We start from the raw sequence: 10,130 nt of genomic DNA, 5'->3' as shown, positions 1-10,130 counted from the left end.
TAAGGAGAGAATTCTAGATAAAATAAGATGTGGCCGCTAAAAATATTGTATTACAAAATGTTGATTAGTGTTTTCTGCACAAATGACCAGGAGAGGGCAATGAAACATAAGCTGTGGTGGCCCCAAAGGATAGCAGAATTTAGAATATGATCTGCAATTGCAATAAAATACTCTTTTTGCAATAAAAAGAAAAAAATATTAGTAAATGGGTAATTTCTTGTGGCAGGGCAGGAAACAATATGCAAAACACAGGCACAATCCAACAGGTTTTTTGTACTTTGTACACTGACATAAACATAGATGAACTGCTAAAGGTTTCTGTGCTCAGATTTTGGATATTGGTAGGGGGGGTACCTAGGCATCCCCCTCCCTCGGTTTGTCCTTTTATTTACATGTCATTCAGATGCTAAAGTTAGGGAGCGTTGGCAGGCCTCATTGGGGCCTGGAATCAAAGTAAGTGACCCCTTAAGTGTCATCCAGAAAGCTCTGGATTACGGCAAAGTAATCTTCCATAGACTTCATTTTAAACAACTTATTCTAACTCTTCTATATATTCTGTAATAATAAAATATACAATTCTTTTGTGTTATTTTATTGAGTAAAAGCAGAAAAAAGCAAGCATTTTGCACACTCATATACGTGTACTGATTTTGAGTGTGTTTTATGTGTCATTAAAAACAAGCAAGGCCATACTATGAATCATTACTACATAAATAAACCTACACAGTACCAGCTTGAATATTACAATATTAGTACAGGTATGGGACTGTTAACCAGAATGCTTGGAACCTGGGGTTTTCCAGGTTAAGAGGTTTTTCCATAATTTGGATCATCAAAAATTCACTAAAAATTTATTTAAACATTAAATAAACCCAATAGCATTGTTTTGTCACCAATAAAAAATAAATATACCTTAGTTGGAATCAAGTATAAACTACTGTTTTATTATTACAGGGAAAAAGCAAAAATATTTTTTGAAATTATCTGATTATAATGGAGTCTATTGGAGATGGCCTTCCAGGTATTCGTAGTCTTCTGGATAACAGGTTTCTGGATAATGGGTCCCATGCCTGTAACTATTTTATGGTATCAAACTGGATATTACAGACTACATCAAATAATGCCATCTGAAATATTATAGTAGCAGCCCCCTGTTTTACTGAAGAAACCTGCACATTGCGTGTTACTTGCACCCCTTATTCATTTAAGTACCTATATTTTAGAGTGCCAGTCTGAGATACTGCATTACCATGAATATACCAGTACCAGCATGCATAATACACTATCAGCCCCATGTCTTCTAGCTTCCAAACCATAGAAGCCGACTATCATTTACAGTACCTAGCTATATAAGATAGTACGAGCCTGAAAATTAAAGTATCAATTATATTGCAAAAAACAGCCTATATTATCGTAGCAGCTTGTATATGTATTAATGTTATACCATTAAAAATTGATATAATGTATCAGGGTGAGGCTGCATGTTGCTTTGCAGTACAGGTATAGGATCCATTATCCTGAAACCCATTATTCAGAAAGCTCCAAATTATGGAAAGGCCAACTCCCATAGAGTCCATTTTAATCAAATAATTTTAATTTTAATAATTCCTTTTTTCTGTAATAATAAAACAGTACCTTTTACCTGATCCAAACTAAGATATAATTAATTCTTATTGGAGGCAACATAATCCTTTGGGTTTCTTTGATTTTGAAATGATTTTTTATGGTGATCCAAATTACAGAAAGATCCTTTATCCGGAAAACCCCATGTTCAGAGCATTCTGGATAACAGGTCCCATAACTTTTAAAGATTGTTTTAATATTATATTACCAGTCTGCACATAACACTGTATCAGTACACAATATTGTATATAACAGTGTTATCGTGACTAATACAGTAGCAGCCATTTTCTTCCTCTAACTGGACAGACAGCTTGCCCATAGCACTGCTCTTCTCCCGTCGTGGTACCCCCTCAGTGTCAGTGCGCATACCATATGTGCGTTCATTCCCATGCTAAAAGAGAGGGGAGCATGATACTCTAGGACAAGCGTGACACCACTGGCATGGAATAGGGGAGTAGAAGAGGTACGTGCCTAGCACCCCCCCCCCCCCCCCCAGCATTGTACCCTAGGCATGTGCCTCTTCTGCATAACCTTAGTTCTGGCCCTGATACACATAATGCTATATTATTATATTGCATATAAGTGCAGCAGATTTCTAAAATGTGCAAAACACTCACACATTCATTCAGGTCTACAATTTAAGTATAATGGAAAAAAGAAATAATACAATAAGCATTAAATGTGTTTTGCTTTCTGACTCAAGATAAAAACACACCATGAAACGTACACTTCCTTTCTGAAAAACATTGTACATATAATATTATATACATGACAGATATAAGAAGAGAATGCTAGATAAAATGAGATGCAACCGCTAAAAATATTGTTACAAAATGTTGATTAGTGCTTTCTGCACAAATGACCAGGAGAGGGCAGTGAAACATAAGCTGTGGTGGCCCCAAAGGATAGGATAATTTAGAATGCAAATCCAATAAAATACTTTTTTTGCAATAAAAAGAAAATATTTTAGTAAATGGGTAATGGCAGGGCAGGAAACAAAGTACAAAACACAGGCGGAATCCAACATGTTTTTTGTACTTTGTACCCTGATATAAACATTGATGAATTGCTAAAGGTTTCTGTTCTCAGATTTTAGATATTGGTAGGGGGGGTACCTAGGCACCCCCTCCCTCTGTTTGTCCTTTTCCATCTTGGTGACAAACACATATTTTGTGTTATTTTATTACATACTATAAATCAATGAAGATGTATAATATCTAGGATGGGTATGAGCAGGGCTCCAAATACTTTGGTGCCCTATTGGGACACCCTCCCCATAAACCACTAAGTACCAACATTTTTGGCTACGTTCCTTGTATGGGCTACATAAACGATCAACTATCAGGTAGGTAGGTTTTCCTTGGACAAAAGGTTGAGCTTATTGGACTATTTTTGCTCCACAGTTACTATCATACAAACTCACAAATCAATTTACTAAAATGTAAGGGGGTAACTATAGAGAAACTACAGGGGGCTCAGTGGGACTGTGACAGCTCACAAGAAAAAGATCACAATAATTAATTACATTTGCTAATAAATTTGTGTCAGTGAAGTTTAAACCCTAAATAACTGTCATACTGCTTTGCGCTGTCATTACTTGATACACAAGTAAGGTAAGTTTCAAAACAGCTGATGTTGCTATATAATAAGTAGTTTGTAGAAATATTTCCATTAATTTGCTAATAAGTGAATAATAGTTCAAACAAATAATGATAATGCTAATAAGTCAGCCAGTTCATTGTATGTATGTATGTATAACTTTATTTATAAAGCGCTACAAGGGTACGCAGCGCTGTACAATCTTCCAAAATACAAAATTACACCCAGGGAGGACAAGTGATATAATAAATAAATACAATAAATATATACAGGGCCGCCATCAGGGGGGTACAGGGGGGACAATCGTCCCGGGCCCGGTGAAGCCTGGAATGGAGAGCCCAGCCCCAGCCTGTATTGGCCCAGCACACCTCAAACCCGGACGGCCCAGCCCAACCCCCAACCCGATTGGCCCAGCCTTCCACCAACCTGATTGGCTCAGCCAGCCCCAGCCCAGATTGGTCTGCATGCTTCCCGCAGCCTGGATTGGCCCAGCCTGCAACCAGCCTTTCCCTAACCTGATTGGCCCAGATTGGCCCTAGCCCAAATTAGCCTGCATGCTTCCTCCAGCCTGGATTGGCCTAGCCTGCCCCCAACCTGGATTGGCCCAGTAATCCCCCATAGAGAACCGGATGGAAAAAACAAGGCACAGGTAAGAAAAATTGTTGGGGAGAATAATAGTGTGAATGGGGAGAGTAAAGAGAAAGGGAGAGACATGTACATAGAGAAGACCAGGGGTGGGCCAAGCTGACCAGGCGCACTAGGCAACTTCACTGACCCCCCCCCCCAATTAAAATACTGACTTATTAGCACATTACCGTATATACTCGAATATAAGCCGATCTGAATATAAGCCGAGGTACCTAATTTTACCTAAGAAAACTGGAAAAACCTAATGACTCGAGTATAAGCCTAGGGTGGGAAATGCAGCAGCTTCTAAGTTTCAATAATCAAAATAAATTCCAATAAAATTAGGATCTATCAATCTTACTGAACAAATACATACAGGGAATGAGTATGCGAGATGCCAGGCTCTCCCCTACTGCCTTCCACAGGCTTAACAGCATGATCAACTGGAGAAGGAATCACTCATTAATACCTGCGTTGCTATTGAACCACCCCTTCCCGATTCCCACAAAATGCACAAGGTTGCTGGGGGCTGATGGAAATTCCATCTCCCCACTCCCCATTAGACACATAGAAAGACGCCATAGAGCAAATTCAGGCATCACTGTCCTTAAACACAGACCCAACGCAGACCTCGTTGTCTATTCCTTCTGCTTTCCAACCTCAGGTGTTCCAGACTGGGTCCAACAAACTTCTGCACAGTGCTGCTCCATTCCAATCAATGCAGACTGTTTTCAATATGAATGCACCTGTCCCTCCTGTGAATGAGCCAGAAACACTGGAACAGAACCAGTACCAGGCCAGTTACAACCAGACCTTCCCTGGCCAACCTCATCAAGTGGAACAAAGAGAACTTCAACCAGAACAGCTATAAACGATTGTAAACACTTACCATGGCAACATCAGACCAGAGCCATCAAACGTCCTCGGGGCACCAGCAGCCCGCACAGCAAAACACTGGGCTTTAGAGGAGGATATGATGGTTACCATACTGCTTTGTCCAACACTTCAAACAGCGGTTACCCCCAGGCACAGTTTAATGCTCATCGTGACTACAGCAACAACTATCAGCGGGTCGGATACCAACAAAACTTCAAGCGCGGTGCTGGACAGGGAAGTCCTCGAGGTGTGACGTCACGCCGGGGCCCGAGCAAGGAGTCAGGAAGTTGCGGCGAGCAGAACGCGACCCGAGGACTTCCCTGTCCAGCACCGCGCTTGAAGTTTTGTTAGTATCCGTCCCGCTGATAGTTGTTGCTGTAGTCACGATGAGAATTAAACTGTGCCTGGGGGTAACCGCTGTTTGAAGTGTTGGACAAAGCAGTATGGTAACCATCATATCCTCCTCTAAAGCTCTCTTCTGCTCGCCGAAACTTGCTGACTCCTTGCTCGGCCCCCGGTGTGACGTCACACCTTGAGGGGCAACCCGAGGACTTCCCTGTCCAGCACTGCGCTTAAAGTCTGTCCCGCTGATAGTTGTTGCTGTAGTCACGTGGAGCATTAAACTGTGTCTGGGGGTCAAGGAATCAGGTAACAGAGGGTGCAAGCAGCTGTAGGGACTCGATTATAAGCCAAGGGTTAATTTTTCAGCACATTTTGGGTGCTGAAAAACTCGGCTTATACTCGAGTATATACGGTAATTATTTTTACTGTTTTTATTAACTACTACTGACTAGTTATTGGGCCCCACAGCAAGATCATTGGGGCCCCTAAACTTACGCAGTTTACGTAACTTATGCGAAAACTTAAGTAACTTTCATACCAAACAATGACAGCACAGAGCAGGGGCAGGTAGGTGGGAAGGGGTTAAACTTTGGGCAAACTCCACTGACCCCCAATAAACTGAATGACTTATTAGCAGGCACAGGTAGAGGGAGATTTAAGCGCATGGAGCGTATTCTCGGTAAGCCGAAAATATGCGCCATATACTACATCTGGCATTAGCCTTATATGAACTGCTTATTAAAGAGTAACATCAGCTGTTTATATTGCACAAACACAAGGGGAGAGGCCAAAAGTTTGGTACTGTGTTTGTGTTAATGGGGGGGGGGGGGGGCATATAAATAACCTGTGCAGGGCCCCAGAGTTTCTGATGGCGGCCCTGAATATATATATATATATATATATATATATATATATATATATATATATATATATATATAGCTCCTTACATAGGTAAGGAGCAGCAAGATAGAAAGGTTTAAGATGAGAGAGCACAGTGGGTGTGGATGGTGTAAAAAGACGGAGGCTCTGAGAGGAACGGAGGAGACGACCAGGAACATGCAGAGAAACCAGTGAAGAAATGTAGTGAGGAGCAGAGGAGTGAAGGGCTTTGAATGTTAGTAGAAGGGGTCAATGGAAGTTTTTGAATTCATTGATGGTCACTCCTGCCTGCCTCTGTCACACTGCTCTACCTTGTCATTGCTTGAGTTACATAAGTTACACAAGCTGCTACGCAAGTCACAGAAGTTAATGGAAGTTACAAAAAGTTTTAATATTTGTTTATAAGTTAATAAATAAATATATATAAATAAATAAATGTAAGTAATGTAACTTAGCACTACATGGCCACCCTCTCCTCCCCCCCCCCCGCCCCGCCCACCACCTTCAAATCAGAATTTGACCAGGCCTGGGACAACAGACAACCCCTCTACTGGGGAATGGTCAATCCTGCAGGGGAATGGTCAATCCTTTTCAGCATTCACTCTGGTGTGTTGTGGCCCCTTAATGGGTGATTGTGGCTTTGGGTATGAGGCACTCGTTAAGGGGCCACAACACACCAGAGTGAATGCTGAATAGGATTAACCATTCCCCTGTGAGCTAAACCAGTGGATTTAAGGATTATTTCATTTGCCAGTATATTTATATTGAAATTAGTTGTATAATGGAACAATGGGTATTCAGACACCTTAATGTGAAAGAACCACCAATGGTTCAAAGTCAGTAGTATTTTCTAATCATATGTACCTACTGTACCATCACAGTAATCAAAATATCAAATTCTACCCCCATGTGTTCTCCAGGCCTTTCTTTCAGATGGAAAGTCACTATGGCATTCTAAACCATTTTGCCACTAAAATGGGCTCTGGAAGCTGTCACCACTTGCTGGAGGGGACCATATGTCTTGTCACTCTATTTAAAATGTAAAAAAATCATCAGAATGTCTAAGCATGTAGGCTGTAAGGATTCTCTTTTTCTTTAGGTTTGGTCTTGTGGTCCAAACCATTCTGATAAGAAGCTTATAGGAGAACTAAACCCTAAAAATGGATATGGCTAATAATGCCATAGTTTATATACTGTACTTACTGCACCTGCCTGAAGTCAGCATCTCAATAGCAGCAATGATCCAGGAGTTCAAACTTGTTACAGGAGCTCCCTATCTTGGAAAGTGTCTGCAACATTTACATGCTCAGTGCATTCATTGCATTTTTTATTGTAAATACTTGCACTGCTGCTGAGCTGCCATGCAGTAATTATCTGTACTTATTATTAGTCAGCCTTATATTCTGTATATACAGCAGTGGCGTAACTATAGCGGAAGCAGACCCCGCAGTTGCAGGGCAGCCCAGATCACGGGCCTGCTGCCTCTATAGTTGCTCTAGTCGGGCTTAATAGCCCGATAAAACCTGCTGCTTAATAGTAAGCAGCAGGTGCGCATAATATTTGCAGGGGGGCCCATGTGTTCTAGGTACATCTCTGATATACAGTATATTGTGCCCTAAGCTCAGTAACTTACAACAGCACAGAGCAGGTGCAGTGAATCAGCAGAAAACAAGTTGGGGAGCTACTGGGGGCATTTTTGGAGGCACAGATCTCAGCAGCAGCTGAGTTTCTTCCTAGTAAAGCAGCCAAGCAGAAGTAAATCTGGGCGCAGCCCTTTGCAACACTGCAGGTATTGTTGCTTCTTTATTACATACTGGCATGGGAACAGAGCATCTACCTAACAGCAACTATGAGGAAGAGCATTAAAAAAAAAAAAAATATCTGTATATATATATACTGTATATATAGTGTAGTATGTTCGACTGATAATAACACCACAAAGTATAGTATATATATACTTATAGTAAAGTATAGATATATAACCTTACCAAATGAGGTACACTGTGTAAAAAATATGTGAATCATCCACCAGTCATATGGTAAGTATAAGTCCTCATTTATGATGCATAGAAAAGAAGATTTGCCAATAGTGTGATACAATTTTATTAAAATAAAATCCCCTGCTAAATGCAGGCTACTCACAAACTTTTAAAGAATCACAAAGGATATAATAATTCAAGATGGTCCAGATCTGCAGCTCTATAGGGTTGATCCACTAAAGGTCGATAAGCGTTATCGCATGCTTTTTGCGTTAAAATTGACGCGGGAAAAAAAACCAGTGCAATGCGCCAAAGTATTATCGCATGCGTTAAGTCGCCTATCGCATGCGTTAAATAGCATGCAACCGAATGCGTTAATTTTAAAATATTGCGTTAATTAGCGCGCAGAAATAATACTAATGCATGATTCACAAACACTTAGACGCGCTAAATATCGCATTAGTCTGTGCAAAAATTAACACCTATTTGGGGCAGGCGGTAATTATAGAAAAGTACAGTTCATGAGCTTTTGGCAACACAATATGGACTTTGCAGTGGGATTTATTCAAGTATGTGTTGGCCCTAGAGTGATGCAGCCTCCAGTTTGCAGGGAAATGGTCATTTTCAGAACAGTAATTTTCCGAAAGTAATGGCGTGTATGGCTAATATGGCATGTGGTTATTCGCACGCGGCGACAGTTTGTGCGCGCTGCCTTAATTAGCACGCGTTGCATCAAATACCGCACGAAAATAGTCTTCGCAACTTAAATAACGCAAACAGCATCGCGTCTAAATTAACGCAAGTATCCTTTTAGTGAATCGTGCGTTAAGACGCGAAATCAACCCTTATGCGTTTCAAGCGATGTGCATCATACTTCCTCAGGAGAAAAAATTAATAACAAGCCTAATCAGAGGGGTAAAATGAAGGGATCTGCAAGCAATTTAATCACCTGTTTGGACTTATACTCACAGAAAGACCACATGCAGCGCTGATTGCTTTTCTATTTGGTATTTGGCAGAGCATCTACCTCTTTGACCGTGACTTGCTCAGTAAGCCCTCTACTACTGTATGCTTATGCAATAAGTACAATAAGTACAATATGCAATAAGTACAGTACAGTGAACAGTAACAAGTGTCAAGGTCTGTGTTCAAGTGAATTGTGTATTCGCCTTCTAGGGCCCAACAGATTCTGTAAATTCATGTCAACCTTCCCAATGTGAAGAAAGGTGCAAAGCAAACTCTTGAGGCTACTCATTGAACATTTGCCTTGCAGTCTTGGCTATAAAATTAGCCATGTAAACACTCCTTGTACCACCAGGCTAAAAGGTACATTACAAACTCCAGTGCTTAGAGGTACTCCTCGGTGTAATACTGTACACTGAACAAAAATACCAAATAATTATTCCATTAGAAAAGATAAATAACATACCATGCACCCTCTTGCACCTGGAATTCCATTTTGGCTATAAAAGTTTTTGCAATTTGCCCCACCTTTGTAAATAAGCACTCTAATTTATTGCACTGAGTTCCATTTAACAGCTCTGTTAACTGCAGCCCCTGCATGTTTTCCCATTTATAATTGATTTATCATCATAATTCAAATACAGGCAACATGTCACGTCAAAACATACACTAAAATCAGCAAATGGAGCACGTGTATATCAGCTCTTTAGGGAAAATAAGCACATCTTTGATAGACTGCATTACAGTACTATTTTATTTTTAAATCCTAATATGACTGCACAATCCTTAACAACGTGTTAGAATTATAGTGTTTATGCAACAGTTCCGAGCTTATGCTAGAGTCCCATTTGTTTTTTAACTTTCATTAGTCAAGAGTTATTTGGCTTTACTAAGGAATCTTGCTCTTGAGATTTTACAGATAATTATAATGTCTGGCGATTGTGAACAACAAAACACCCATTTGATTTTGCCAATCTAATTAGCTGCAGAAATGATTTTTTTCCTCTTATGAAGCTGAAGATCATAAAGCAAGGAATAAAAGGGTTATTATACCTGTGAGGGGTCAAAGTCTCTGGCTCAGGAGCTTATCGTATTATGACAGATTACAAAATCACTCCATTATGTTAGTAAGCTTGTTTCCATGCAGAAACTAGCAGGGGGCTACACACTGGTTACTGAACAATAATAGTCTGGCTCTTTTTGGCATGCTTGTTTAGGTCTTATGATAGGTCAGCTGTTAGT

The sequence above is a fragment of the Xenopus tropicalis genome, chromosome 5 (assembly GCF_000004195.4).
Source record: "Xenopus tropicalis strain Nigerian chromosome 5, UCB_Xtro_10.0, whole genome shotgun sequence".
In the NCBI taxonomy this organism is placed as follows: Eukaryota; Metazoa; Chordata; class Amphibia; order Anura; family Pipidae; genus Xenopus; species Xenopus tropicalis.
Note: the sequence above shows the minus strand (reverse complement) of the source record.